Consider the following 22586-nt stretch of genomic DNA (forward strand, 5'->3'; position numbering starts at 1 on the left):
CCTTGCATTGTCTAGACTTGTGCAATTAGCATACATGGTTTGAGGGAATCCAAAATTCCGCTCAGGGATCTCTTACAGGCATCAAACCCATCGACAGCATAGCCTGTGATCATGGCATTCCAAGACACCAAATCTCTTACAGGCATTTTGTCAAACACACGCTGCGCATCCTCAAGACTACTACATTTTGAGTACATATATATTAAAGCATTACACACAGAAATATCTGACAGAAATCCCCTTCTAATCAAATAACAGTGGATTCCTCTTCCCTGTTGCAGAGCCCGTAGGTGGGCACATGCTTTGAGAACGCTGGGGAAAACGAAAGACTCCAGTTCCAGTCCTTCACACTGCAATTGATAAAACAAAGCAAGGGCTTTCTCAGAGCGTCCATGTTTGGCATACGCTCCAATCATCGTGGACCATGAAAACAGATTCCGTGCAGAGATTTTATCAAACACCATCCTTGCATTGTCTAGACTTGTGCAATTAGCATACATGGTTTGAGGGAATCCAAAATTCCGCTCAGGGCCCGCAGATCTTTGCACTCGGACAGAAAATTGAAGCGGTCTATTCAACCAGGGAGTTCAACCAGCGCTGATTAAAATTCCAACTGATCCAACGGCACAATCTCTTTTAATCGTCTAACACATCAGATCAATGGTCGAAAATAGGACACGGTGGCATATAAGGGAGTTCTTCCCAGAGGGAAACGCCTTACGGCGTAAAGAGGACCCATCATTTACATTCTTTCTAAGATGACTATGTGAAAAAATACATATCATATCATAAAATTCAATTTAATCGAATTAAACCAACCAAAAAAACCCATTCAATCAGAATGAAGCTTTATCCAAAGTATTAATTTCGTCAAATTCAAATGTTTTTATTATTTCAAAGTGAGAAAACGGTTTAATTTACAAAATATATAAATTCAAAAACAAAATATTATATATATATGAGAGGATGGTTTAATTTATAAAATATATAAATTTAAAAATAACATATTTTATATATATAAAAAGAGGAAGAAGGAAGTATTTCATCCTAAAAAATAAATATCATAGTAATTCTAATCTTTTAAGTAATGGTTCATTTAATAGTTTATGAGTTACTAAAATAATGGTTCATTTAATAGTTTATGAGTTACTAAAATATGTTAGTGAAGATGGTTCCTTTAATAGTTCATGAGTTACTAAAATATGTTAGTGAAGATGTTTGATATACTTAAGAGTTTTCATGTATTATGGTTATTGATTGGAAATGTCAAATTGAAAATCACCAATAAATTAATTCACCAATAAATTAATTGTAAAATGGCTTATAAAATCAAAAATAAAGCAAAAAATATGATCCAATACTTTTATAAAGATTAATTAATAATAATATTCATCTGATAATTTTAAGGGTTTAGAATAATGATGATTAATTAATAATATTATTCATTAGATAATTTTAAAGGTTTAGAATAATGATAAAAAAGTCAAATAAGGGTTGGAAAAGACTATATTGATTGAATGTGAGGTTGAAGCTTAAATGCTAGGAGATAAAAGAGTGGATGGAGTGGAGAGTAAAGATGATGAAATTTCTAAACAACAAATTATGAAAGTTGGGATTTGGAATAGTCCAAATAAGTCAACTCAGGTGGTGAAAACCATCTCTACTACTAGATCTAAGAAACTCTATTTGTAAAGAATAATGAGGGTATGATCATGATCATAGTTGATCCTAATCTTCTCTCTAGAATGGTTAAGAAATACACATAAATAACCCTTATAGGAAGGTTTCATGTAAATCAATATATGAAGAAAGGATTGCTAAATGGATGGAATACCAATAGTGTAGAAAGCATGAATATTTCCTTCTTTTAACAATGGCTCTCAGGGGTTTCAACACTTCTCTTTTTTAAAATAGCTATGGAACATTTGAAAGTAATGACAATTTATTAATTGAATCCATGTTTCAATTTATTTATTAGGGGTACATCTCCAAACATTCCATATGGTTTTAGTTTCCATATAGACCTATAGATTCTAGAGTGAAATATGTTTTTATGTCATTAGGGACAAACTTCTTAAACATATATATGCCTACCTAAGTTCTCCCAATGAAATTGTTGCCAAGATATGTATTGAAGTTTATGTGAATGGAGGTTTCTTTGGAATGTGTGAGTTGGGAAATTGAGGACAAAAAAGCATGGAGTTATTGTACAATCACAATGTTCCTTTCCAAGGTTGTTATTGTATATCCTATGGGCATCCCAAAATCTCATGCCAAAAGTAAATATTGGGAAAACAACTGAATAATCTATATGTGTATGATGATAAACACTGAGAAGTAGCAAAACAATTAGACTTATGATACATCTCACATTTATTACTAACTAAATTATAAGGTGAAATAAGATTCATTTTATTTTCATGTGGAAATTCTTAATTTGTAAATAGACTTTGTTACAATACCATAACCCAATAAGATGACTTATCAATACTACATGCCCAAAATACCAAAAAACAATAGCCTATTTTACAATCAAAACATATTCCTAACCATAATAACATATAATTAAAAAACATATTAAACAAATTAAATGATAAAATTATAAAACACTTTAAAAGAAGAATATATATAATATTATGATTTTAATAAAATTGAAACAAAGAATATATGTGTATGAAATTTATATAAATAAAAATAAAGTTTTTTATTTTAAAGATAATTTCATTTATAGGATGTCAAAATTTGCATCGCCATTTTTAGAGTTTAGGATGAATTTTATAAGTAAAAATGTATAAAGTGCTTTGTCTCGTAAAGAAACCAAATGTACAAAGTGCTTTGTCTGGTAAAGAAACCAAATGTACAAAGTGCTTTGTCCAGTAAAGAAATCAAGGTTGGGCTGTATGTGGATTATACATCATAAGAACCTTATAGAAATCACTACCCATGTGTTGGGTCCCTATAATACTAGTGATTACCCCATTACTATTGTAGTTATACCCCTTATTTATATTGTTGTGCCCCTATTACCCCCATATTGTTATTTCTGTGCCCCATAGAATCCCTCTATTGTTTTTTTTGTAGCTTTATATTATTATTGTTAGGTCGGCTGGATTATATTGTGACTCCTTAGACTCCTATATATAGAAAGGAGGTTTTGTCATTTGAATCATCCAAGAATTGTTCATTAATGTAACGTAAAGGAGGTTGCCTCCTCGAAGAGGCTGAATTCTAAGGCGTTGATCTATCTTTTCTATCTTTTCTTGAGCTGGTTTCATAACATTTGGTATCAGAGCTTTGGATTCTAGGGTTTCGCTGCTCCAAACAGGTCATCGTGGCATTTTCTCTATAACTTTTTTTCTGTGACGTTTCAGAAGTCGCAAAAAAAACCCATTTGAGAAGAAATCGTGCTGAACCTTGGGTCCGAATTTTAGAGCTTTTCGCGCGATATTGTCGGAGATATGATCTGAGGAAGTTGGTCTTTTTGCAGACTCCTGAATTACATTCAAAACAGGTGACTTGGGGAAAATCGTCATAACTTTCTCTCTGAGGATCGGATTGAAATTTCGTAAGAAGGTATAGAAAGAGGACGGACTGTAGTTTCTTTTATGCATTTTTTAGATCCATAGGTCGAAACAATGACTCGTGGCACGTCGTACAAGTTTGCTCTACTGAACTAGTCTATAAGCAAGTCATTGTGGGATATTTCACATAACTCTTCCTTGGAGAAACCAATTTGGGTCAGACTTGTGGCATTGGAAAGAGGACTCAGAAGGCTACTACAGGTCAAAATTTCAGAACTGAATGATCCGAAATTACAAAGATACATCAGATTCAATATCAGGCTTCTACAAAGTGAAAAAAGGTGTGTAGTTTTTTTTTAATTTTTGCATAAGCTTGGGTTGAAGGAATTCAAAGGGCATAGTAAAACATTATTATCGATAACTGATGCCCCGAGGAAAGAAAATGCAAACACCTAGTAAGGAACCTGAAAGCTCTAGCATGACTCATGAAGAAGAGGAAGAAATGCTACATGATATATCAAAATTACAAGAACAAGTGCAACAAATGTCACGCTCACAAAAGCTAACAGAAGCTAAGATAAATGGCGTGGAATCTAAGATAAAGGGCATGGAAGATAAGATGGATGATTCAAACACAGATTTGAAGAGAGACATGGCAGATTTGAAGACAGATTTGAAGACAGACATGGACGAATTGAAGATAAATATGAATAAGTTGCTACAAGAAATGGGCACTAAGGATGAAAGGGTACTAAAAGAAACTCATGATGAGAATAAAATAAATGTTAATCATGATTCCATAGATGTTAATGTTGGATCGAAGACTCACCATATTCCAAAAATCGATATGAGGAAGTTTGATGGCAAGGATCCTGCCACATGGATATTACAGATGGAGCAATTCTTCGATCTCAATAATGTGCAAAACACACAAAAGGTCGTATGGCAACTGTATATTTGGAACCAAATCAGTTTGTATGGTATCAATGGCTTTGCTCTCGTAAACAATTTATCACTTGGGCAATTTTTACGGAAGAATTGATAGCACATTATGAGGATACAAAAAGCAACACTTTTTTTAGCCAATTGATAAGTCTCAAACAAAAGGGTTCATAATGGAGCACATTGAGGAGTTCCAAAAATTGAACATAAGGGTAAAAGATATTCCAGAGGAGCATAGGATTGATGTGTTCATAGGGTCTTTAAAGGATAATATCCAACATGATGTTCGCCTTTGGGAACCTGATTCATTAGAGAAGGCATTCAGGTTAGCAAGAAAAATGGAAAGCAAAATTATGGCAACCAGGAAGCATACCACTTACAACTATAAAGATGGAAGTTTTGTTGCCCCTAGTCTTCCACAACCTATAAGGTTGACACCACAACAATTGGAAGAAAAAAGAGCAAAAGGGCTTTGTTACAGTTGTGATAGCAAATACACTAAAGGTCATAAGTGTGCTGAGAAGAAATTATTCTACATAGATTGTGAAGAGGAAGAAGAAAAGGAGCAAGAAAGGTCAAAAGAAGAGGATATACTCCAGGAACAAAGCCTAGATGAAGAACAAATAAATCCGACCATATCTTGTAATGCATTGGCGGGAATTACCACTCCTCAAACCATCAAGATAGAAGGACAAATCAAGAAGAAAAAGGTAATAGTGTTGATTGATTCAGGAAGCACCCACAATTTTATTCATTGTAGGGTAGCAAAAGAATTGAATTGCTTCCTATATCCAGCACCAGAGTGTCAAGTGATGATTGCAAATGGAGGAACAATAAATTTCTCTGGAAAGTGCCATAATATCAAGCTATCCATGGGAGAATATGTATTGACTAGCCCAATGCTTTCCATTCCAATGGGAGGTGCTGATGTTGTACTAGGAGTCCAATGGCTACAATCCTTGGGTACAATAGCTTTTAATTTTCAAGAACTTTTCATCAAATTTTCTACGGAAGGAAAGGAAGTTGAATTAAGGGGTATTGCAGGGAAACCAGGAAAGATAATCAGCTCTAATGGTATGACAAAGCTTCTAAAAAAGGAGCAAAGAGGTGTAATTGCACAATTATGTTCGCTAGATGTTTCCACATTGGAATCATCTATTTCTCCAGATCTCCAAAAAGTCCTGGACAATCATTCCAAGGTATTTGAGACTCCCAAAGGTCTCCCACCTATGCGTGATCATGATCATGCTATTCATCTGATTCCAGGAAGTGTTCCTCCAAACATCAGGCCGTACAGATATCCCTATGTCCAAAAAAGTGAAATTGAACGTATGGTTGCAGAAATGCTAGAGGCTGGTATAATTCAACCGAGTCAAAGTTCTTTCTCTGCTCCAGTAGTATTGGTGCACAAGAAGGATGGATCATGGCGCATGTGTCCGAATTATAGGGAGCTCAACAAGCTCACTATTAAAGATAAGTTCCCCATTCCTGTCATTGATGAATTACTGGATGAATTGCATGGATCAATTTACTTCACCAAGTTGGATCTTCGTTCGGGATATCATCAAATCAGAATGAAGATTGAAGACATTCTGAAAACAACATTTAGAACTCATGAGGGTCATTATGAATTTTTGGTCATGCCTTTTGGCCTTACCAATGCACCTTCAACATTTCAAGGTTTGATGAATTCAATTTTCAAACCATTCCTTAGAAAATTTGTGTTAGTATTTTTTGATGATATACTAATCTACAACAAGTCTTGGAAGGATCATGTTGAACATGTTGACAGGGTGCTACAACTATTGGAGGAGAAACAATTATATGCAAAAAGATCCAAATGTTTCTTTGGAGTCCAGGAGGTGGAATATTTGGGTCATATTGTATCTCATGAAGGAGTTAAGGTAGACCCTAGCAAAATTAAAGCCATTAAGGAATGGAAAATCCCCACATCCATAAAGCATCTGCGAGGATTTCTTGGGTTGACAGGGTATTATCGCAAGTTTGTTAAGAATTATGGGAGAATAGCAGCACCTCTAACAACATTATTGAAGAAAGATGCATTTTCATGGACTCCGGAAGCAACAAAGGCCTTTGAACATCTTAAAGAGGCAATGTGCCAAGCACCGGTCTTAGCTACACCGAACTTCACAAAAACCTTTATTGTGGAATGTGATGCTTCAGGAAATGGAATTGGTGTTGTTCTAATGCAAGATGAAAGACCCATTGCTTTTGAAAGTCGTCCAATCAAGGGAAAGTTTTTAAGCAAAGCTATTTATGAGAAGGAAATGTTGGCAATACTCCATGCACTTAAGAAATGGCGACCCTACCTAATGGGAAGACACTTCAAGGTAAAAACGGATCATGATAGCCTTAAATACTTTTTAGAACAAAGATTATCCTCTGAAGAGCAACAAAAGTGGGTCACAAAGATGTTGGGTTATGACTTTGAAATCATCTACAAAAAAGGGAAGCAAAATGTGGTGGCAGATGCACTCTCAAGAAAGGATGAGGATGTGGAAGCATTGTTGTGCGCCATTTCTATTATCCAACCAGATTGGATAAACGAAGCAAGGGAGGAATGGAAGAATGACGAAGAAGTGTGGGCACTTATTCGAAAGCTACAACAAGATTCCAGTACGTCTGATACATTTAGCTGGCAAAATGATTCGTTATGGTACAAAGATCGCTTATACCTCTGTAAGAATTCCCAGCTAAAACAAAAGATTCTTATGGAATTGCACACTTCTCCCTTAGGAGGGCACTCAGGATTTTTAAAAACTTACCACAGGGTTAAGAAGGAATTTTTTGGGATGGCCTTAAATCAGATATTCAAAAGTTTGTGGCAGAATGTTTGGTTTGCCAACAAAATAAAGTTGAAACAATTAAGACACCGGGTCTATTACAACCTTTATCCATTCCAAGCCAACGTTGGGAGGAGGTTTCAATGGATTTTATCACAGGTTTACCCAAGTCTGAGGGAAAGAGTGTCATCATGGTGGTAGTTGACAGACTTACCAAGTATGCACACTTTTGTGCATTATCACATCCATTTAAAGCCAGTACAGTTTCTACTGCATTTATGGAAACAATTCAAAAGCTACATGGAAACCCAAAGATTATTGTAAGTGACAGAGATCCCATTTTCACTGGAAATTTTTGGACAGAATTATTTTCTTGTCTTGGTACTCAGTTAGCTCATAGCTCATCTTATCATCCTCAATCTGATGGGCAAACTGAGATAGTAAACAAATGTTTGGAAGGATATCTTCGTTGCTTTGTATCTGATAAACAGACACAATGGGTCAAATGGTTGCCTCTGGCTGAATGGTGGTATAACACTTCCTTCCATACAGCAACAAAAATGACCCCATTTATGGCACTTTATGGGTATCAACCACCATCCATCACATCATATTTAAGAGAAAATTCTAAGGTTCAGGCAGTGGAACATCACATCGAACATCAACAACAAGTCCTCCAACTCTTAAAGGATAACCTCGTGTTGGCACAAAATAGAATGAAACAACAGGCAGATCAACATCGCAGTGAAAGAAGTTTTGATGTAGGTGATTGGGTATTCCTACGGCTACAACCATATAAGCAAATGTCCCTAAAGCAAGCTAAGAAGGATAATAAATTATCACCAAAGTATTATGGTTCGTACAAGGTGTTGCAAAAGATTGGTACTATGGCATACAAATTGGAGCTTCCTGCAGCTTCTCGATTGCACCCAGTTTTCCATGTTTCATGTTTATATAGGCGACAAGCTCCCAGTTCAAACAATATTGCCAGAACTTGACGGAGAAGGAAAAATTATATTGGAACCGGAAGCAGTCACAGAAACAAGAACTCGACAGCTACGAAATCGATCAATTTCAGAGTATCTTATCAAGTGGAAGAACTTATCCGCTGAAGATTCCACATGGGAGGATGAGAATTTTATGCAAAAGTATCCAGAACTACTCAAGCGTTGAGGACAACACTTTTTTGAAGGAGCGGGGCATGTTGGGTCTCTATAATACTAGTGATTACCCCATTACTATTGTAGTTATACCCCTTATTTATATTGTTGTGCCCCTATTACCCCCATATTGTTATTTCTGTGCCCCATAGAATCCCTCTATTGTTATTTTTGTGGCTTTATATTATTATTGTTAGGTCGGCTGGATTATATTGTGACTCCTTAGACTCCTATATATAGAAAGGAGGTTTTGTTATTTGAATCATCCAAGAATTGTTCATTTATGTAATGTAAAGGAGGTTGCCCCCTCGAAGAGGCTGAATTCTAAGGCGTTGATCTATCTTTTCTTGAGCTGGTTTCATAACACCATGCCCATGGAGTGAAACCAATCAAAAAAAATTATTTGTCTAAACTTCTAGAATATGAAAAAAAAAAATGTAATCCTAGACTGCATAAGTGTTTACAATCCTATAAAACAAAAAGAAGGGGTTTGCAATCTAATAAACTCAATTCGTTTGGGGTGTATTTGGATTATACATCATAAGAACCTTACAGAAATCACTACCCATGCCCATGGAGTGAAACCAATCAAAAAAGACTATTTGTCTAAACTTCTAGAATATGAAAAAAAATGTAATCCTAAACTGCATAAGTGTTTACAATCCTATAAAACAAAAAGAAAGGGTTTGGAATCTAGTAAACTCAATTTGGTCAGTTTCATTAAACAACTAACTAGGCTTCATCTTCAAAAAAGAAAGGAAATAGTTTCATTGAACAACTAACCAGATATCTAATCATAGATAATCGCCTTATCTTTCTATAGATTTCCCGGTCCCTCAATATTTGGCATCTCCTTGCACTCGGAAGCGCAAGACCCTCCGGACCTTACCTTATTTGGCGGAGAAAGGGCTTTCAACCAACTAAGCCCAAAGAGATCTCTCCATATCATCTAAGTCGGGTATTTAGGCAGTAATCAGCATATCTAAGTCGGGTCTTGCTTCGTTTCACGCCCACCAAAGCCAAGCAAAGCCTTTATTTCACGATAACACAGGCCCACGAGGAACGGAGTGCTCGACCAACGCCCCCCCACCCAATAAGTAAAATGAAGGCAGGGCTCGACTAACAGGAGAGGTACGTTAGTGACTCGACCGTAAGCCCCCCCACCCAATAAGTAAATTGAAACTGGAGAAGAATATCGTATACAAAGAGATATCTCATTATATATGTCATTATGCATGAATGAATTATATATGTCATTACGCTTTCTTATCGTATGGGAGACTTCATCTTCAAAAAAGGAAGGAAATAGTTTCATTGAACAACTAACTAGGCTTCATCTTCAAAAAAGGAAATTCATCCTCAAAGAGTGTTTGGTCATTCATTATGGCTAAAAGAGAGATGACAATCTCAAGCAATATATAACCAATTAAATTACATAACATACACTTCAATTCCTTACCATTTATTCAAAAACAAAACATTTCAATATAATCATTAAAAACTACGTTGAGTAGTTATAAAAAAAAAAAAAAAAAAAAAAAAAAAAAACCTTTTAATTTAATATAAATATCTACAAATCATTTTAAATAAAATCAACATAATTCAAATCTAATCTATAAATATTATCATATAAAATAAAAATAAAATAATTCAAATCCTAACCTGCAAGTTTAACATTGTAAATCCTAGCCAATCAATTTACCTTGCTAAACCATTTAATGCCGCAACATTTTAAAAGACAAAATCATATGGACAACAAAACAATTTAATAACACAACATTTTTAAAACCCATAAAATCATATGGACAACAAAGTCATAGAAGCCAAAAATAAAAGAGTGGAACTTGAGCAAGTGGTGAAAACCATCCTGCATCACTTCCACTCTCTCCAAACCAAGTGTATGCAGGTCCATGAACAAGATAATTATCGTCTTCTCCACTCGATTACTTGAAAATTTCGTATTTGGCAATCAAAACCTTGGTAATCTCCTCGCACAAAACCTGCCAATCTTCACTCTGTTGTCGATTACTGTCAGGATGATATGCTACTATTGCTTTCTTCAGAGCAGCCTTCACATTTTCTGGGCTTCCGAATGGAAGCAGCACCTGTTTGGTCACATCTGGATGAGGACATTTTTCATAGATGTGTTTCAGCAATGACTCTGCGCTTTTCCCACCCTCCGACTTTACTGCGCTTATCTTTTCTTTCATTCTTTCTGCACTGCCCTTGCGGTTTTCTGCGTGTTCTCTGGCCTCCTGCTCAACTACTCCCTCTTGGTGTTTTCTCACAGCTTCAAAAGAATATATGTACCACTCAGAACTTACAATCCGTGCAGACATAATGGCAAGTGCAATCTTGATGCTCTGAAAGTGGTAGGAATGGGCTTTCTTCTCCATTTTCAGAACAGAGGAATATGATTTCCCAAGCCTGTTCAGTGCAATAGCCTCGTTCTCCAAATGCTTTTCTTCTGCAACACGAAGGGAAACCTTGAAATAATCTATAGCTTCCCAGATTATGTCCATATCGCCACACATTACCTTCTCCAGCAGCTCTTCCACTTGAATGCGCGCCTGGATTGTTTCACACAGCGTTTGGTATTTGAAAACCTCTGTTTTCAAATCTGCTACATGTTTCACCACTTCCTTACCCATGGAAGCAGCACCTACAAGGGTTTCAGCTCGTTCAAGGAGTCCATAACAGTCACGCATTGCGTTCAAACATTTCTTGTAACCATCCCTGTCAGATAATTCTGTATTCGTCAGGGATTCAACGCCCCTATGAACTGTGCATGGATTTTATAAAGCATAGCGCCCATTCTTCTCCTCCCTGCCCACTCTGTTTTAGAGCTTGCCACGGTCTCGCAGAGAACTCTGAGGAGGGGCTCAAAACTTGTGCAGTGATCACCGTAAAGCTGATCAGAAGACCACTGAACGATTTTGGAAATTGTGTCTTCAATCTGAGTTAACCACTGCTGTTCTTTCATTGCCAGGCTTCCATAATCTAAAGCATTGAAATAAAACTCTAGGCATCTGGTCATCCCGGATTTTGCAGCACATAATGCAGAACCTGGTCCTTGTTTCTGTTTCCCTGCAATTTCTTCTTGATGATATATCCATTCGGTTTTCCCCCACAACCAATTTAAGGCACCCAAGTTTTTATAACATGAAGCTTTGTCATCCTCAGTGCCACCGACACTGAGGGCTTTTTCATAGAATTCGTGAGCTTTCTGTAGCTTGTGGCGTGCCACAGAAGGCCCAAGGTTGCCTTTTGATACTTCCATGTACAGGTTGTTTCCATTTTGTCGCAGAAGCTCGCACGATGATCTTGATTCGGTGTTGTTCGAAGTGCAATGATTCATTTTCTCTGCACCACTGAAGTGAACAGAATTCACTCTTAATTTAAAGACCAACGTTGGATCTGTCACGCCGAAAACACCATATCAGTTGAAAAACACATACAAGGTAACTCCATTCATCAACTTCAATCTTAAATTCCAATTTATGACAAAAGGATGAAGACAGAGCATCAAGCCCTATCATTTTAACGTTTCAGACTTGTGAAAGCCTCTTTAAGTTGCATCCCTAAAGTTGTAACCCCAAATTTATGTTTTGGCTTTAATGTGAACAGAGCGGGTGTGCCTAAGGAGACTGCCATAGTCAAACAGTTCGAGCAGGCTCGCAGGAAGAATAGGAGCAAGTCCTTCTTCCAGCAGTATGCAGTTCAGAAAGAGAAAGAAAGCTGACATTCTTCCAGCAGACCGCCGAGCTTCACAGACCCAGTGCGTTACAAAATTAAGGATGAAGACAAAGCATCAAGCTGGATTCAGCCACTCGGTATCTCGCGAGATGAAGACAGAGAAACAGTGAATACCCATTCTGTCCTTCAAAACAGCATGTTGTTTTAATACAAACCCTGAAATAATAATTTCTCTTCAAAGGAGGGTGTATTCATGTTCCATGCTCTGGATGTACAGACTTATGAAAATCCTGAAGCTTGATAGACTTATGAAAATCCTGAAGCTTGATAGCTGTAACCCAGATTGGTTCTGGCAACTGCAATTTTTGGTTTTAATGCTGAAATAGAATCTCACCAAAGAAGGTTTCTCAAGTATTTCAGAAGTTTCTCAAGTCCTAATATATGTTGTCTTTGAAAGTCAATCAGAATTAATTGGCCATCTCTTTGTTCATTGCTCAGTTTCAAAGGAAGTTTGACATGAATTCTTGTCTCACATGTTTCGTCTTCTTTTAATTTTTTTGAAAACTGTTCTTTTACTGAAACACAAATATAGACAGTCATAAGAGTTTTTCCATCTTTATAACATAGGGTTTATGGAAAATAAGAAATAAATATATTTTTGAAAATCTTTTAGTTTCTAAAATTATAAGTTTTTTTAATGAATTTTCCAAGTCTAGACTTCCCAATGCTTTCAGATTGTCTAGTTTTCCCATTAATAATCAAACTATTTGGCAAGTTTTTTTGACAGAGCCTCTCAAGGAGGTGTGCCCTGGGGATGTCCTCATTATACTCCCTGGAAATAAGTCTTATCAGATTTAGGTTAACTTGGAACAGGGCACAAATATTAAAGCTGAGATCATAGCATGCTGGACTTTTCTTGCTTTCTTTATCAAATTCAATAAAAAGATCTTTCATTTACTAGTCTATAAAGATTCAATATACAATGGCTGACTGTCAGGTGTTTTTTTACAAGTACTCAATCTAAACTATTGCCGGGACCAGTTATTGGCCTTGAAGGAAAAGTTCCATTATCTCATTTTCCAACATATTTACAGAAAATGGAATACCTGTAAACACTGTTACACCCCTGATCTGTGTAGGCTTTTCGATTTAATATATGTAATGAAGATCTGCTCATCAGAATTAGCTCTGCTTATAACAATGGCAATTGAATGAAAATAAATCATAAATACCAATCTACATAAAAAAGAAAAAGGCCGTGCAGAGACATGCCTTCTGATTTTAATACAAAATCAAAGAAGACAGGAAAACAATAAACCCTGAAATAATAATTTCTCATCAAAGAAGGGTGTATTCATATTCTATGCTGGGGATGCAGAGACTTAAGGAAACGTACAAAATTTCTGAGATTCAGGTTGGATAACCACCGACTGGTTCCGGCAGCTGCAATTTCCGGCTCCAATCCTGAAAATTTATCAAAGCAATTACATATATTTCACTAAACCCAAAAATAATCTGTTTCAAAAATCTATGTTTAAACAATGATGTAAAGCACTGCAAATGATTGCTCCAAACAGACGGCTTGTCTGGACTGCTAGTCTATACTTTACAGATAGAGGACTCTGCGCCAACCCTTTTTATTAAACACTGTTACACCCCTAATCTGTGTAGGCCTTTCGGCTTAATGTATGTAATGAAGATATGCTGATAAGAATTAGCTCTGCTTAAAACAATGGCAATTGAATGAATTTAAATCATAAACACCAATCTACATAAAAACGAAGAAGGCCGTGCACATCAATCTGACACACATCTAACAAACTATCCTGAAAATCAACTAACTGACTGAATAACAAGATAAATTTTCAAAAATTTATCAATCAAACATTTATTACCGTACTTATTTCCAGGAATATCTCATAGATTTTTATGAGGGTCTACTATCATGAACTTGAACACTGCAACAGTCATGGTCAATTAATTTTTATCTTCATCGAAGCCATCCCAAAGCGCAGAAATTTGCAGGATTAACTATGGAGTTAGGGAAAGGAAGCCGCCGTTGCCGTCCGAAATTTGCCTTTGTACAAAGTCAAGTCTATGTCCGCCCTGAAAAAAAAGTCAAGCCTATGTCGCGAACTTGAACATTGCAACAACAGTGGCAGTCCATTAATTTTATCTTCAGCGAAGCCATCACAGGGATAATATTTTTAAGGTTTATAGATTATTATTGAGCGATAGACAAGAGCTTATTTCTCAAAGATTCTCAGCATGTCGCTTTTCAAACGCTCATTAATCCCGAGTTTCCTTTGATTAATGATATTTTTATGATAATTAATTTTAATATTTCCTTTCAATGATAAAAAAAAATTCATGTTTCCTATGTAAGAATAAGAATTGCACAATTTGATATTGTATGGAAAGAACATCGAAATGAGTAGTAATTTCATATATTTCCTTATGGAACAATCGACAATCTGTAAAGGAAAAATTGTGCATTTATGTAACCTAGGAAAGGTTTAACAATGCTTAAAATGTGTGTAATTAATAAAAAAAAATTCCACATAAATGAATTAGTCTTAGGGACATCAATAGAAGGTTTGCTCGAGACCGTTTGGCCAATACAATTAAATTAAGCAACATCTTGGCAGTGAATAGGACTTGGAAAATTTCATTCCATTCACGACCCAATACATGCAAGGCAGTCGGGTAACTAGATAACCCAGAAAATTACAAGCTCTAGTAAAAATAGTGGGGTATTGTTCAAGACAGCTTGACAGAAAAAAGATAATAGATCCATAAGAGAACACTATGCATTCATATAGGACTAGCTGCATTAAACTATATGAGAAACACTTTCATTGCATACAGAAAAGTGGGAAAATGATAACATTAACATTCCTGCGACTGAAGCAACAAATAGAAATCCATAGTCGAAAATAGATTGAGTTCATGGCCCAGATAAAACATAACATTGTCTGTGCAAAGAGGGAATAGTAATCTTTCGTAAATACGACCTATATAACTAAGAAATTCGACAACCACAAATGACTGGACCCATTGAATGGGAACATTTATTCAAATAACCCTAGGCTTCCACCCAAAAGGATTCAACTCGACCTGGGAGGGGTCCGACTGGCCCTTGTAGCAGGAACCTCCATTTTGTAGAAACCATGAAGGACAAAACTCAAAGAGAATGCGATATTTTCCTTTCTAAGTAAATGACAGAGCCATAGACTAAATCATGGTAATTAAGTAAACAGTATATGAGTATCCTTTACATGTAACATAATTGTAGCCAGCGTAACATTATCAACACAGAAACCGCTATTGGCTTATTGGGGCTTGACCCAGGTTCAGAGTTAAGTTAGCCAAACAAATCCCGGTACTACTGGCCCTTTCGGCAACAATCCGCAGAGCGTGGACTAAGGTCTCACTCGAAGTAGTATGGGAGGGTGCTAGAACCAGGTTTTCGCGCCCTGGAGATGTCTGAGGAGTTCAACTGGTTTGCGGTTTGACCCTGCGCACAGGTTGCTTCGCGCACTTTCCCATAATTCGTAGCCTGATATATTGCCTTCGTGCAGCCCTACCCAGGGGTTGAACGTTGCACTCTGCGTTAGTTCAGCTGCGGACTACTAGGCCTCTACGCACTCAACTACAAAGCCTTCTCCTACTCTACGACCTAAAGACATACTTTACTTGTGACTTAATCACTTAGACTTTTTCCTACTTCTTTCTTCTCTTCTTAGAGCCTTGCCCTATTTATATAATCCCATGGTCCACGGACCATGGGTAGGTCTATCCAGCCGACATTACATTACAAAACTAGGGTAAACAACCCTGTGACTCTATCATACTTTCGTGCCCGCAATTTGCGGAGCTTTACAACAAGATTCGGTCAAAACTTAGGCTTTGAGCCCCAAAACATGCCTTGGGGGGATTCCATGCCCAACAGGCCCCCAACACAAACATCGTGACTCGCCCTCGAGTCACTCTATCGGCGTGACAATCTTTGTGCGGAGTCTCATCAACTGTTCTCGAACTACGTGGAGGTCAGCAGCGCACTGAGCTGCTACTTGTTGGATCTGCTGCATACGCTGTTCTGAGACCTCTGTGTCGGGAGTGCTTCTTTGCATCAATGTGTGCATCCCCTGCATGTGTGCGAGCTTGCCTTCAATGTCTGCCGTGATGGTGAAGGCCTCGTCGATCCAAGGCTGGATGCGTACTTTTAGGACTGCTTCCTTATGTCGTGCCACGTCCACCTGCTCCTTCAGTGCTTTAGCCTGCTGCATCCGTGCAAGCCTCTGGGTGAGGACCACCGTCTATGCAGTTCCTTGGACACTATCATACTATTGTTGGAGTTCTCACGCCTCTGTCTCTAAGCGCTGGATGTTGGGGTCCTCCTGCAGAGTTGTGAGGACCTCAAGTGATTCTTCCAACATGCTGGTGCAGTCTCGCACTGCACCTTCGATTTCCTCCAATCCCGCTGTGATAGCGCTAGCACGCTGTTCTCTGACTTCCAAGGGAGTGGATGGCTGCGCCTTTAACCGCAACTTGGTGATCTGAAGATTCAACTCCAGTTGAACCTTTGTCATTTCCTCCCTGGCCTTGCGGACCCCTGCTGCTAACCTGTGGATCTGCACCTCCACTGGTATATCTACTGGGATGGCCAGCTCCAGGACGCTTTGGCAAGCGTCGTCTATCACTTGTACCAGCTGTTGATTTTGCGACACCAATTCGTCGCGCTGCAAGCTTAGTTGTTCCATATTTATTTTCTGCTCACTGAGGACTTGGAGCGCGCGGCTCTCCCTAGCTCGCAGCTCTGCAGTTATCCCATCCTGCAACACATAATGTCTCACGCGGGAGGGCAGCTAGATTAACACCAAGACCTTTCAGCGCACTAACCGAAGGCCTGTCGGCCTCATTTGATGTCACTAGTGCCCCTTCCGGCAGCACTATTGTGTTCATCATCCACGTGCGCAACATTTGCTCTACTGCCGTGGATCCGACTGTGAGGTTGGTTGAAAGGGTACCAACCTGAGGGGGGCGCACCTGTAATTCCTGCAACTGCGCTTTGAGGGCCCCCAACACAATCTGGTTCTCCTGCATGAAATCTTGGAGAGCCTCATTGGTGACATCGCGCACCATCTTGCCGATGTCATGCAGATCACCCTTGGTTAGGGTGATCGGGTCAATGGACAATTTCGAGGCCTTGACCTTCTTTCACGACCCTACCCGCTCTGCTAGGTGCTGGTGCTTCAGCTGTGTTGACATGGTTCGTGGGTCCACGCCTCCTTCTTTTGTTTCTGCTTCCTCTGCTTCCTTCCCCTGTGAAGGCGTTGTTTGGCCCTCGCCCGCCTTCGCGGCTGCTTCCTCTGCTGCTGCTGCGGCCTTTTCTTGCTCAATTGCTTTCTGTGCCGCGTCCTGCGCTGCCCACACTTTTGCTACTACTGTTTCCTTCCTTCGTTTTTCATCCAATTGTGCGATGCACAGCTTGGCCTCATCTTTCTTCTTTTGCACTACTAACTTCTCGATTTCTGCAATGTCTGGGGCATGCCATTCCGGCGACCATGCCTCCAAGACATTGAAAATGGCGTCGTTGGTGGCTACAAAGGGTAGCTTTGTCCACTGTTTAGTCGGGTCCTTGCGTGCCCTGATATATATGTTATGCATGTCTGCCTTAAATTCTACAAAACTCTGCAGACTGTTGTAAACCGTGGGTGACAACCACGGCTTACGGTTGATCCACATTCTGAGGTTCATCTCCATGAACACCCAGAAGATCTTGTTGTCGTGTATCCTTTTAGCATCCTTCATGGCCCAGAGCGAAGCGTACTTCATGGCCTCCAGTAAATCTCTGTCAATTATGGGGAATTGACTATCCTCTGGCAATTCCCCAGCTACGAGCACTATGGACAACAATAGCCATGCATAGTGGAACGTTTTGCCCTGTTCCTGGGCTTCGCGACAATTCTCTAAAAATTTCATGCAGAGGAATTCAAACCAGTTAAACTGGACCCCCTCCGCGCACTACTCGGCCAGTGCGACCACTGGCGCAAGTACCTCATCTGCGTGACACTTGCGCATAACGTTTCCTGCGAGGATTTGGGTTGCCACGTGTACTGCTTTGCCCTTGATGCTAGATATGGCGTAGCCCCTCGTCTTCTTTTCTAGCTTTTATTTCTTCTTCATGGCCTCCATGATGGCCAAATCACTGCCTTTCCCTTCCGATATGGTCATGGGGTCCTGTCCTTTGTATGGAAGCCGGGAGACGCGATGAATGATGGGGATGGGCTCCTCCATCCATAAAAACCCATCATGCACCAGGTAGAGCAGCTGCCTGATGACGAAAATGGTTATTGGGGCGGGGTGGAAATGCGGCACCCAGAGTAGGTTCAGTAGCCCGACCTTTTCCACTCCGCACAACCACTTCCACAACTCTAATGTTGTCACCTGCCTTGGTGGTGTTATGCTTCATGAGGTTTCCGGTCTCAAGGTGAGGGAGCTTCTCGTGGTCAGCGAGGTCCCAATCTTCGAATTTCAGGCTCGGCATGCGGCCCAGGTGCGTGCCTTCAAACATAATGTCATTTGGTAGGAGCGAGGTATGGAGTGAGCTCTTGGTATCGTCCAGGTCCTTGGGCACTTTGGCCTTCCCTTTTCACGGGGGGACACAGGCAGACAATTTTGTCGCAGAGTGCGTAGGCTGAGTATCCACCTCCATGCCTTCATCTTCTTCTTCTATGATGGTAAGATCCTGTAGATCTTCTTCTTCTTCGTTTGTTTCTATAGTGAGGGATTTCCCCTTCTCCTCCATTGACAGTTTGCTGTGCATCGAGTTTTGCGGGGACATGCATACGGGAGCCATTTCTTGTTTGTCCTTCTTGGGTCTTGGCGTACGCGGTGATTTCGGGATCCCGACACCTTCTGGAACGTCCCCCACAGTTAGGGCCAGCACGGCCTCCTCTACAGTCACTTCTGCTATCTCCATACCATCCTTAGTTGTTGCCATTGTATCTGTGCAACAATCTATCACTCACGAATTCAGGGGCTTAATCAATGCTCGGCTCACAACAATCAGGGTTCTGCTCGACCGCTCAATTCGCAAATAACCAAATGTTGTTTGTTGGGAAGCCTTTTGTATTTTATAACGCTTTTGGAATTTGAATTCGACTGTTCCCCCAAAATCCGGTTCATTAATGCTCCCTTGGAGAAATATTTTCCCAGATTTTGCCCATAAATCGCGTCTTATATGCCCGCCACCCACTCCATTTGGCCTTAAGTCGAGCATCCCATCATGAATAGTGATTCCAATGGTCACTTTCTGGCCAACCCGCGTAGTAGCGCAACCCACCGTGTGTGGTCGCAGACCTTGTGACTCTTTGCTTCTACGCGTATCTAAAATATCGCGCAGCTCCCGAGCAGAATAGTTTATATTCCCGCACTCCCTTCCAACTTCCTGGAGCGCTAAGATTGTCCTTCCCTCGGCTAGTCAGGTGGTCGCACCACCCGTGAAAAGTTCCAGCCGAGCAGTCATCCTATTGCTCGGAGAATCCCCACATTTTCCTGGTATGGTCGGCATCGCACGCTTTGTTATTTGCAACGCGCTACCATGGTCACTATGCTTAGCAATATGCGGTCCAAGCCAAGGCATCAGACTTATCAATTCGCGGCAATAGGCCTTAACCGTGTCATCGTGATCGTACGCACCCTGCCTTACCACTCTAGTCTTTTTGCTAAGAAAATCTTCCTTTATTTCATCCTCCAGCTTCTTGACTTCCACGTCCATCAAAGCACTTTTCTTCCTTAACCGTACCCTTTCTTCTTCAAGTTCATGGAGTCTAAGGTTTCCCTGTTGGATTTCTTCCTCAAGTCCCATGCGTGCTGCTTCTTGTGGCTATGTGATCCCTTCTTTCCGGGCTTCACGAACCATCGTATCTACTGGTGCTACTATGCGCGGACCAGGCTTTGCATGCTTCATGGGGATTATAGAATTCGCTTCATACTTCAGCTTCGGAAGTGCCCGCATGGTCAGGGTTTTGCACATGGTCCTATAAGCTTAGAGAACCGCTGGTACATGCAGGTCCCAGTCAGTTTGTTTCACATGGTGGACTGTGTTCAGTGCTTCGCGTACTTTGTCAACAACTTCTGTGTGAATATGCTTATGCGTGTTTGGTCTTACCATACTTCCTGGCCCTAACTGGAGGGGTCGTTCGTGCCATTGTCTTGCCCGCTCCTGCTTATCGTCGTGTTTCCTATCGCGAGGATGGTGTGCTTTCGTGCAGGTTGCACACCATACGCATGTACCCATCTGGAAAGGTGGGTGCGCAAGCTGTTTCATCTGTCATACTCGGTTTTCATCCGCATCTGAGGCTTTCCAAACCGAATGCACATCATCCTTCTGCATTCACGCCAGTCCTCAAAACTTCTTTGGTGCGTACCCCACCATTTTGCGGGCATAACACACAATACCCATTTCAGAGCGTCTAAACGCTGCTGTTTCGGTACTTCTCTTTCAAATTTGTTCAGGAAATCATCCACCTAGCTCAACCCATCATACATATGCAGATCTCTTACCTCTGTTTCCATGTAGCGCAGCGACCTTGTCATCATGTTACAGTTGAGCGTGGTTACCTCGTGTAACTGGTTCTGCCATCATTCTATTTCCTCGTCTGAATCTGAGGTGCAGGAGATTTCACGCTCCACGATAGTCTGCCATCCACTGTTGGATTTACCCAATCCTGCTCCCGCACGGTTATCTTGTAGATACAGTCTAGATCGTCGTTGCTATCGTAGTCGCACACTGGCTCTATGTAACGCAATCCTTCCGCAGGGTCTAAAGATACCACTACACGCAATGACTTTTTCTCAAAAATCATCTTGCGCTTCTTTAGATTTATCACTCCATTCATGTCAGTGGCCCAATTTATTCCCAGTAGCGTAGGATAGGGATTGTTGTCATCAACAATCTCTATCACAAGCGCGCTCGCACCTTCAATATCTACCGTTATTCCCTGCAATCTTCCCATGGGTAGGATATTTTGTTGGTTCGCCATTTGCAATTGAATAGGAGACCATTGCAGCGCAGGCCTGCCCATGCGTTCCCATGTCTTCTTTGGCAAGACGTTCGTGTCCGATCCTAGATCCAAAATCAATTGATCCATTTCATATTCCCCGATCTACGCAGTCAATCTCATCTCTCTTCTTGTTCGCATTGTGTGCTTCCCGAGCTTCTGGACTATGCGTGGTTCTCCTAGCGTGGTTCCAGTGCATCTAGTGATGAGTTCTTGCAGTCCCTTCATAGCTTTGCTGTCGCGCAACAACTTCATGCATACCTCCAAAAATGTAGTGAGCATTGATGGATCCATTTTCGGTTCCAGTTTGTCTTTACTTCCTGAAGTGGAGGCATCCACGAAGCTCTTCTTAGCTTCCATGAATGTCTCCTTGGCGCACTCTAAATCAAATTCTAGTTCCTTTGTTGGAGCCTTACGAACCCAAGCACTCTCTTCGGGCTGCTTGCCTTTGTCATCTCTTGTTGTGATACCACTTTGGAGCACAATATTTACATTCAGGTCTTCCTCGCGTGGCTTAGACCTCATCATTTGCAGATTCTAAGTTGGGGGAGGTTGGAGTGCTCCTTTATCATGCAACCTTTCTATCAGCGTGGGACAGTCCTCCGTCTCATGATCAAACTGGGTACAATATAAGCATGATGGTCTCGTTGGATTTGTACAATCATGGGCATAATGCCCCAGTCCTCCGCAATTGTAACATATTAGTTGTCCGCGACCTCTTCCTGGTCCCATTCCACCTTGACCTTATCTGCACCCCTAAAATCCAGTGTGTGCCATCCTTGCATTTTGATCAAGGGCCCGTGTTTCAGTCTGAACTCTGTAGGTAGGAGTCTGATCCATCATCAGTTCATAACTTCTACAGGTGCGCTCATCGTGGCCTACTGACCTGCAGAAATTACAGAACAACTACTGGGAATTCTGTGTATACTTCTATAATAGATGGTAGTTATCTGTAGCATGCTTCCCTCCTATCTGACAAATCGCGCACCATAATGCAGATGTCATGCTCGGTCTTCCTTGTGCCTCCGGTCTCAATGGCATTGGTCCTCCTCCCGCTAGGTAGTTTTCCAAGACTGGACAATGGTCCTTGTCATGTCCCTGGCCTTTGCACTTTATGCACCATACCTCCATGCGCACTTCTGGGCGAGCCTTCCTGTCTTGTTTCAAACTCTGCATCTCAATGCACAAGTTTTTCAGCTGTGCGTGCATCTGTTGAACTCCCAGGTTAGGATCTTGTATTGGGGTCTTGTGCAGTCTCATCGCGATCTCCAAGGCCTTAGCCTGAGTGGTTAGCTTCTGTTGTGACAACGCATTCCTTAGATGCGGCATTAGTGATGCTATAAACCATGTGTGTTGTTGCCCATCCCTCAAGGTCATATTGGCTTCACGAATTGT

The 22586-nt window shown here is 40.3% G+C and overlaps 2 pseudogenes across 1 annotated transcript; both read right to left on the reverse strand.

The window, feature by feature from the left end:
* Nucleotides 1–11: 11 nt before the first annotated feature.
* On the reverse strand, nucleotides 12–464 carry LOC149257323 (pentatricopeptide repeat-containing protein At4g25270, chloroplastic pseudogene; annotated as a pseudogene).
* Nucleotides 465–10176: 9712 nt separating this feature from the next.
* LOC149257324 (uncharacterized) lies at nucleotides 10177–14349 on the reverse strand (annotated as a pseudogene). Its single transcript, XR_016256700.1, has 4 exons — nucleotides 14019–14349; nucleotides 13520–13587; nucleotides 13230–13292; nucleotides 10177–11790 (listed from the first exon to the last, which is right to left on the reverse strand). The product of XR_016256700.1 is annotated as an uncharacterized LOC149257324 (transcript).
* Between the last annotated feature and the right edge of the window lie 8237 nt (nucleotides 14350–22586).

The sequence above is a fragment of the Pinus tabuliformis genome, chromosome 6, assembly GCF_031772625.1.
Source record: "Pinus tabuliformis cultivar Carrire ecotype Pingquan chromosome 6, CPIR1, whole genome shotgun sequence".
Taxonomy (NCBI): domain Eukaryota; kingdom Viridiplantae; phylum Streptophyta; class Pinopsida; order Pinales; family Pinaceae; genus Pinus; species Pinus tabuliformis.